Source organism: Canis lupus, chromosome 29, assembly GCF_003254725.2.
Source record: "Canis lupus dingo isolate Sandy chromosome 29, ASM325472v2, whole genome shotgun sequence".
Classification (NCBI taxonomy): Eukaryota; Metazoa; Chordata; class Mammalia; order Carnivora; family Canidae; genus Canis; species Canis lupus.
The window spans coordinates 37,682,307-37,691,641 of record NC_064271.1 but is presented as its reverse complement, the minus strand read 5'-3'; the positions used below and the strand labels follow the sequence as shown (position 1 = coordinate 37,691,641).

The window sequence follows — 9,335 nt, the reverse complement described above, 5'->3', positions numbered from 1 at the left end:
TAAGACAGGAGAGAAGATGCAAAGATGTTTCTGACAGAGGGAGAATGACAGAAGGAGAGACACACTGTCCAGCGTTGAGCCAGAATATTCATGGCATAGATTTTTTTTTATTTCTAAAACTAAATTTTAATTACTTTAACAAATACACCTCATTCTTCCTTTAAAGGCAATACAATCAACCTACAACGTCTCTTCAGATACACTGGTGAGATGAAAATGTTACTGTTCTTAGGACAATAAATACTTCAGCAGGAAAAAAAAAAGAAGAAGAAGAAGAAGAAGAAGAAGAAGAAGAAGAAGAAGAAGAAGAAGAAGAAGAAGAAGAAGAAGAATTAATGTAAGTGTGAAAACCAGCAGTGAGTGGGCTTTGATTATCTCGGATCTCCAGTATTCTTTCTTCACCGAGTGTATTGCAGAAAGAAAAGGAACATTCTCCCACACTCGTCATTTATTATTTATTTTTATGCTTTAATTATATGTGGAAATTCCTGACAGCTTCTTATTCAGCTGGTTCTACTGACAGTCAGGTTTGTACATTAAGGAGAAGGAGGACAAAGTATGGGCTGGAGAGGAGAAAACTGAGCCAACAGCCGAGTGGTTATGAACTGCATGGCTGCGAATTTAGAAATAATTTGCTTTAAGAAGGACGATAGTAAAGAAAAAAATGATTCTAATGACACAATTTGATCTCTTTTCTAAATGTTCTGAGAAGGTTTTCTCTCACACTGAAACTTGGGACCATGTCATAACTGGCCATCAGTGACTACGGGGGGATACTTGTGCAACCCGGGAGAGAGACAGCACGTGGTTCTAGAGCAAGGGCATGGCCATGGGATAATAATGATTCTGGAAAGTGGATCTAGTAACATGAACAACTGTTGGAGTCCATTCATTCATTCACATCTTCCTTCCTTCCTTCACAAACACATAAAGTGCCAAGCACTCCGTTAAGTATTAGAGTAGGAGACTAAGTAATTGCATTTGGAAGAGTGAACATTTGGGCAACCCCGGTGGCTCAGTGGTTTAGCATCGCCTTCAGTCCAGGGCATGATCCTGGGGACCCAGAGGGGCCTGCTTCTCCCTCTGCTTGTGTCTCTGCCTCTCTCTCTCTCTCTCTCTCTCTCTCTCTCAATCTCTCCCTCTCTGTGTCTCTCATTAATAAATAAATAAAAATCTTTTAAAAAAATCCTTTAAGAAAGAGCGAACATTTGAGTCAGAGGAATGGCTCTACTAGCTTCCTAATTCTTATAAATGTATTTGTTTAAATCAGAAAGAGTGTGTGTCCGTGTTGTTTGGACACTGGCTCTAGCTTTGGCTTATTAGACTGCTTTAGGTCTTTGTTGTGGTTTCTCTGTGCTTTTGTTTATGTTTCTTTGTTTGTTTTTCAGATATCCTTGACCATGTTCACCTTTCCCCCATCCCTATACAGAGACTCATGCTTTCATCTTAAAGATCAATAGAACTCATTTGAGTCTTTGGCTGTTCAAGGTAAGATATATTTTGAAGACCTCGTCAAAGATTTTATACTTTTCTTATTATTTCTAGCACCCAAATGGTTTCTACCATTCCCAGAGGCCGCTCATGTTCCCGATCATTCTAGGCACTAGGTACTTCAAAGCCAATATCGTTACTCCTTAGGACAGAATAAAAAAGAGATTATTGTTATTCCTACTTTACAGGTTTAATAATTAAGGCTCAATGAGATCAACAATCGCCCCACCACTAGTTAACAGGGGTGCAGGGTCTTAACATGTCGGGGCTCAAAAGAGTTCTTCAGAGTTTTACCTATTTTGTTCTCCCTTTCGTAAAAACTTGACCTTAAGCACAATTGCAATTACAATTTCTCTAAATTTATACCAAAATGGGAAACTGCTCTTGGTTCTGCCTTCTTTCATAGCAGCTCCCTAGAGGGTTTTTTCCAGCAGCTTCTGACAATACAATGAGCACACAAGACAGGCATTCTCTGCTCCCTGTGCACATGTACCAGGACATCAAGTTTCCTCATTGCCTTGCATATCACACTCTTTTCTTTGAAGGGAATCCCATTTTCCCACCTGCATCCATCATTCATCTGTCATCCCATTCAACTGGTGAGGTTTTTAACTGGATAATTTTTTTTCTTTCTTTCTTGGCTAACCTTGTCTCTCAAGGTCTTTGCTCTGACTAGAGTTTTAAAGCTCAGCTCATTTTCTTGCCCCCAGCTCACCCCCTTGGGAGTAGCAATTAACACAGGCACCTGTTTTGTTGGGTTATGCTTTTTACATATTAAAGGGCAGAGGCAACCTGCTTGGGTTGGTCTGAGCTTCCTTTTGATCTTACGGAAGCCACACAACAATATCCATCTGCACAACCCGAGCAGAGTAATTTAGGAATGGTGTATGGAGGAAGCGTGGAGGTGCTATTGCTTGGGTTTGAAGAGGGACTCATACAGTAAGAGCATGACCCCTTCTCAAACACCTCTAGGAACAGCAGATGTACTGTGCTGGGATCTCACCTCCCTCTTCTGATGCAGGGGATGAAAGTGCTTCTGAAGAGGAACAAAGACCCATGCTATCACAAAGCCTAGCATTTTCCCATTGTATTTGAACTGAGTATATTGCTCTTTCAGTTTTGCTAAGATTACACAAAAATGTAATTACCACGACACTATTCACCTGGGAACTTAAGAAATGAATACTAATGCAGCTGCGTTGTGGGGAGGAAAGCTTCCAAGCAGAGCAGACACTTTCCCCCTGAATCCAGAAATCTGCCTCTGTCAGCTATAATCGACCCAGGCAGCATAGGAAAGTGGTGTGCATTTTGCACTGCTCTAGAACCCCATAGTTGCTCCATATGGATGCACATGTGTGTTTATTTTATAGTGTAGGTTTTTGTGAACTCGGTGTTCTCCTTTCTACTTTTTTCCTATTTAGACTGCCAGAAACCTTGTAAATACCCGTATATTTTCTGCAAATAAAATTTGGTTTAGGGCTAGGTTTATTTTAAATAGAAGTTGAATCAATGTGAGTTTGTGTCTCAAACGAGAACTTAACATTTTGATTAATATCTCCCACTTCCCAATGAGGCTCCACGCCTCAAGCATTTTTTTTAATGCTTCAAGCATACCAGAGAAATCGTGGTTTTTGTTTGTTGTCTTTTTTAGTGAAGAAATACAATTAGAGGATGTCTAACTCTAGTTATTTAACAGCTGACTTTGCCTCATTACCCACATCTACACATGGGAAAGTTACGTGTCTTAGGAAAAAATCAAGACCTTTAATGTGGCTTGTTCTTTAAAAAGAAAAACAAACAAATAAAAACAAAACTTGTACCTGAGATTGGCAAGAGAGACAATGAGACTAGAGAATGAGGGGGAAAAGAAAATAAAGTAGGAATGGTACAAATTTCTAACAAATATTAGAGATGACATATAGAAAGCAAATAGTATAAAGCCAGGCACATAAGTTCTAGTTCAGAAGAGAAAGAAAGAAGAGATTGCTATCACCTCCACCTTCATCATTCGTTGTATAATCAAACTACACAGCCCTTGAAGATACAGTATTTCACTGCATGTGGCTAACAACAATAATGCGTAGATAGCTAGGATAGGTGGTGAGATCGTATTATAGATCATATATGGGTTGGCGTCAACACAAATCGAGCACCAACTGTGTACCAGGCACTATGCTAGGTGCTGGAGATGCAGTGTTGAGAGGAAAAATACCCAGTCCTGGGTTTGAAAAATACATACGCCCAATCTCATTCAAACCACGGCAAGGAATTTTTTTTTTTTTTTTTTTATGATAGTCACAGAGAGAGAGAGAGAGAGAGGCAGAGACACAGGCAGAGGGAGAAGCAGGCTCCATGCACCGGGAGCCCGACGTGGGATTCGATCCCGGGTCTCCAGGATCGCGCCCTGGGCCAAAGGCAGGCGCCAAACCGCTGCGCCACCCAGGGATCCCAAGGAATTTTTTCTATACGTAGACATAAGTCACAAAAATGCAGGGTCCCAGAGAGAAGATATGAGCAGTACAATGTGGGAAGCCAGAGAGCATGTAGACCAGCAGAACGCCACATCCCTACCTGACAGTGGGGAAGTCAGAACAAGCCAACATCCACAAGGTCCTCCGAGTGCCCATTGATCTTTCAAGTGGGGCATGAACACATAGTCACAGGCTTGACTATTGAGACAGAGAAGACATCTCTTTTTCTATGTAACAAAGAAGTGTCTTGGCCCTGGAGTGTGGCTTGCAGCCTCCAGACTCGCTGCTGAAGCAGCCTGAGTGTTCATTGTTCTTTAGTGAGCTGGGTCAGTCCTCTTGGACCACCTCTCCACTGGGGCCTGGAAGTGGCAAGGAAAGGGAGCCAGAAAGACAAAAAAAACTGTCTGTCCCTTTGAAGATTGCCAAAAGCTTTAGAGAAATCGTTAGCTCCTTCTTTACTCTGCTCTTACAAGACGGCCACCCCCACCAAAAGACTGGAATTTCCTCCCTGGAGGGAGCTTCCGGAGGGTCTTTGTCAGAATGTAGCAGATGAGGGCCTCTCTGAAAAGAGAGAAAGTAAGTGTCCATATAAGTGCTGGACACTAAGTGAAGAAGCCCTCAGCCCCCTTCCTCTGCTTGGTTGTCAGGTCCTTTGCATCTAGACTTTGGCTCTCTAAGCAGAAACCTTCTCTGGAGGTTCTAACGGACACCCCTGCCCCTACACAGAAGGACATAAAGATACTGACGCTGTGAATTCTTCAAGCAATTCTTAAAGACAACTCTGGTTGTCTTTAAGCAACCAGATAATGTGGAACTGATATTTCCACATTATCTGGAAATAAAGCTCAAAGTCAGATAGCAATCCTCATGTCCTTGGGCCTTCCAGACGGCTCGGTAATGCTCCATTCTTAGTCATGAGCAGACAGTCAAGAATAACCAGATATCTGAAAGCAACTTCTAATTTGGTGGCTAGAGACTAAAACAAACAAACAAACAAAAAAGGAAACAAACAAAAAAGCAACTTGGAGAAAACAGAAACTCTGCAGGAAGAAAAAAGCCAAGAATAATAACAACTGATACCCTCTGAGAGGTAAGAGAATATATTTTATCCTTGAAACAAGAAGTGGATGCTATAAGAAAGAACTTGGGAGGGGGAGTGGAAACTTTTAGAATTTATCAATTTCATAGGAAAAAAAAAAAAAACTCCTAAAATTCAATAGAGGGCTGAAAGGAAATGTAGGAGTAATTGTCACAAAAGTAAATTGAAAACTTCAAAGAGGTTGAGAACAGGAGACAGAAGCTATGAATATTATTTCAAGAGGGCTGGCATCCAAATAATGGGCTTTCAGAATGAAGCACAAAGAAAATTGGGGAGAAATATCATCAAAGAATAAAATGCAGGATAATTTCTCCACAACTGCAAACCATATACTTCTAGAGTGAAACGGCCCTTGGAGGACCCAACAAAATACAATGAAAATAGATCCATACTGAGGCAAATCACTGTAAAAGTTCAGAACTTTGGGAACAAAAAGAAGGTTCTATAAACTTATCAAACGAAAAATCATATAAAGAAATAGTAATCTGACTGCCTACCGGAAATAAGAAATCAATAGAGTCATACTTTCAAAAGTCCAAAGTAAAATGATTTCTAACCTAAAATTCTGTACTTAGTCAACTATTCAGTCAAGTATCAGGGCAGAATTAAGGCATTTGTAGACGTGCAATATGGAAAAAATTGTGTCCACCTCCCACAGAGTGAAAACTGTCATCAAAATATGGGAATAAAAAGAAATCAGAAACACACACAGAGAGAAAGAATCCAAAACTGGACAGAAAGAAAGGGTATCTGTAGTGAAGAGAGAAGCCACAGAAACCACTCATTCATGCCACTGTAGGAGTTGGGATTTGGGGCTGTCCCCACACCTTGACTATCTTGCTCTCTTTTTAATCTGACTAAACTACTGAATGATGTGCTATTTTGAACAAGGAAGTAAAATCAAGAAGGTGAAACGTGTAAGTCTAAGAAACAGGCAAAGAAACTCAGAAGGAAAGAGAGTTCCAAGTATCAAAGAAAAGCATCAAAGAAAAAATGTAAAATTATCTGGGTAGTTCACATGAAAGAATCGTTCAAGGAAGGATTTCTCTTAAAGAAAAAAAATGTGACCACAAGTGTCCTAATATTAAAGGAAATGATGCTTCGAGGCTAATGAAAAGTATGGGAAGAATAATGGCAAATGGAGACATTATTAACCTTGGTAACAATAAAAAAAAATAAGAAAGGAAACATAATCATGTCACCGTGCTCATTTATGAATAATATTTGCATAGACATAATACTGAATAATAAACAATGGATAATGATTTAATCAAAATCATAATATCACTGTATTGGGAGGATGGGGAAGCAGGTTGGCTAATCTGAGAAAATTAAGTCTAGGATTCCGTAATAACCATGTAAAACAAAGACAGTAATAGACACACATTATTTAGAAATACAAGAGTGTGTAAATGCCAAAAGCTGAGAAAGACAAACCTAGCTGCTGGCCGGAAGGGGTCTGGGTGGCGCTCCTGCACGATGGGTGGGGGAACCTGTAGACTTTATTGATAACTTTGTAGTGTTGTTTAGCTTTTTAAACCATGTGTACACATTGTGCTGATGAAAATGTTTTAAATCATTAAATGTCTAGCTTGGTCACTGTCATATGTCAAGCACCTGGTAGTAGAGCAACTGGCAGTGACCGGCCTTGCGTAAGTATTTACAGAAAATGAGAACGAGGATGAGGCATGGTCATATCCTAGAGGAGCCTTCATCATAATGAATGGATCCCGTGGAGAAAAATTCACAGAACGAAGCGCAGCCAGTTGAACCCATCTCCTCTCAGGACGATCAGGAGCGATGAGTAGAGCTGAACCTCTTCCTTACCCTCCTGGGGTTTGAGAGGCTATAGAAGTAGCTTTAACCAAGAGGTAAGAAGTAGTCAGGGTCACGGTGGTGGCAGTCGTGTGTCTCATCATAACGTTGAGCAGCATTATGCGCCCTACCCATCACCGTAATATTAAAAAAATCACAGAATGTGAAGAAATGCCCTAGATTTCTCTAGGGCAGTAGATATGGGGAGGAATACAGCTTCAAAGCCAGACAGGCCTGCAGTACCATAGGAAAGCTCCTTAACCTCTTTTTAGCTCATTTTCTCAATGTTGGAATGATCATGATAGCACTTAAAAGAGAAAATCCGAGAAAACACCTCAGTAGAGAGCCAAGCATTCAGGGTTGAGGAGCTGTTATCACCCTGGTTAGACTGGAAGGAAAGTTCCCCGAGACTGAGAATGTTGTCTGTCTTGGTCCCCAGGACCTAGAACAGTGCCTGGCACACAGCCACAGGGCACTGAGGATTTGCTGAACGAAGGGATGAACTATGCGGTCAAAAGGAACAGCATTTATCTGGGGACTGGACTCCTGAGGGGACGTGGCTCAGCTGCCACCATTCAACGCGGCCTCTTAGGTAAACTCCGCTTGTGGAGGGGAATCAATTTTCCTCCAAGAGTCACACTGGTTTTCTGCAGAGAAATGCCTTTCCTGGCATAGGGCGACTCACTTTGAACATCCCAACTGTGAGGGCCTCTGACTCTCAGCATCACAGGTGTTGAGTCTGGAATGAGGAGCTCCCAGAACTGCCACCGGGAGCCCTGGGGTTCTGTTGTTCAGTTTTGTTCCACGTGCCCTCCAACGATGACTCCGCGACTTCTCATTACAATCCTCTCTTATTGGATTTTTCTTATCTTCAATATGTTTTGTTTTTCCCTTTATCATCCATGTTCAGATACACGTTGGCTCCTACAGTTGTGCAACCCACGCATTTTGCCACTCCAACGGGCATCGCGTCCCTGTGTCTCTTCTCCATGGGGCAGGTGTCTGTGCAAGGAGAGCTTCCCTTATGATGAGGGAACCATTCAAGGTGTCTGGTCCCCTTTCGAAGAGAGGAGAGCATTTTTTTCCTCTGGAACAGTTGCTTTATTACCCTCCCCGCAAAATCAGATGACAATAAAGAAAAGACAAAAAACAGCTTAGCTACTTTTCTAACTCTTTTTTTTTTTTTTATCCCCTTCTGTATTCCTTCCTTTTAAATGCATCCTTTCTACTGTCCATGACCATCTGGAGAACATAAACAACCATTTTAGAACCCAGATGCCCAGCCACTGAGAATTCCCTAATTGAGTTATGCCGCAGTCAGCTGCGCACAACCACACCCACGGCCTTGGCAGGCTCCCCCGCCCTGCTGCAGAAACTCAGAAAGATTCTGAGGTTTCCAACTGGGAGGTGTGCTGCTTCAGGAAATATCTGTTCTGCCCTCCCTCCAACTTCCCATTTGCTGGCATTTTTCATTGATCTTGGAAAACACATGGCCGGCATCTGTCTGCGAATAACTATTTGTCATTGTGTAAAACGTCTACGAACCGTTCTGCTTATAGAGATTCCTGCAAAACAAAACACAGACTATGCCTTTTTGGCAGAATTGTTTTTCTGAGCCAAGTTGGGAAGACACTACCGTGGTATTCGGGTGGAGATAAGGGTCTTGATCTCAGGCAGGGTAGAAATGTCCTTTATAAATAAATCGAAATGCAGAAATAATTATTTCTGGCTTGTTGTTGTTGTTGTTGTTGTTCAAGAGAGGATTCTTAGGCACTGTGGCATTAAATTCACCCTCTAGGCCTCAGATCTGGGGATTACTATCCAATTTTGGGGTTGAAGAAACTGAGGTTTAAGGAGCTTAAGAGAAGGAGTCTATAGTCAAGATATTCTAAAGCCAAATACATAATTCACCATTTTTAAACTAGGGCCACACATTCTTTCAATCAGTTGATTCTTTTTTCTTCATACCTCTATTCACTCAACAACCACGTTCGATAGAAGGACGTTAATAGAATCAATTTTCACGGTGAGGCTTTTCTGATGGTTGTAATCCCATTAGGTGAACTCTCAGAGTATTTTATGTGTGACCAATTTTGAGGGCAAAGATGAAGAGAAATAATAGCAATTACATCATTTAATGATCATTTAGAAATAGGATGTTCTTACCAAGAGCCAAAGAAATGTCTTCTTCGCGCAGGTACACATCCCAGCATCACTCACAAATGTTCTTTCTTTCAGTTGGTTCAATAAACGTTGTTACATGCTTGACAGGTGTTTGATGTCGGTTCTAGATGCCCATATGAGAAAAAGAATCATCTGGCCCTTGCCTAAGAGGACTTGTTGGAGTTGAAATTGTGATAATAACAACTATAGATTGGGTCTTCGCCCACTGTGGCTGGCGCAAAGCTCCTAAAGCCCTAGTTGTTTCCTATATAAGAACCACAAGGGCATCGTTTGCT

The 9,335-nt window shown here is 41.4% G+C and overlaps 1 long non-coding RNA gene across 2 annotated transcripts; it reads left to right on the top strand.

Annotated features, from left to right (window-relative positions):
- Positions 1 to 288: 288 nt before the first annotated feature.
- On the top strand, positions 289 to 8,531 carry LOC112650824 (uncharacterized). 2 transcript variants are annotated; one of them, XR_007407159.1, is made up of 4 exons: positions 289 to 337; positions 1,389 to 1,488; positions 7,316 to 7,468; positions 7,787 to 8,531. It is a non-coding gene; the product is annotated as an uncharacterized LOC112650824 (long non-coding RNA). The 2 variants fall into 2 exon arrangements; XR_003130480.3 differs by having other exon boundaries at positions 6,653 to 7,468.
- Positions 8,532 to 9,335: the final 804 nt, after the last annotated feature.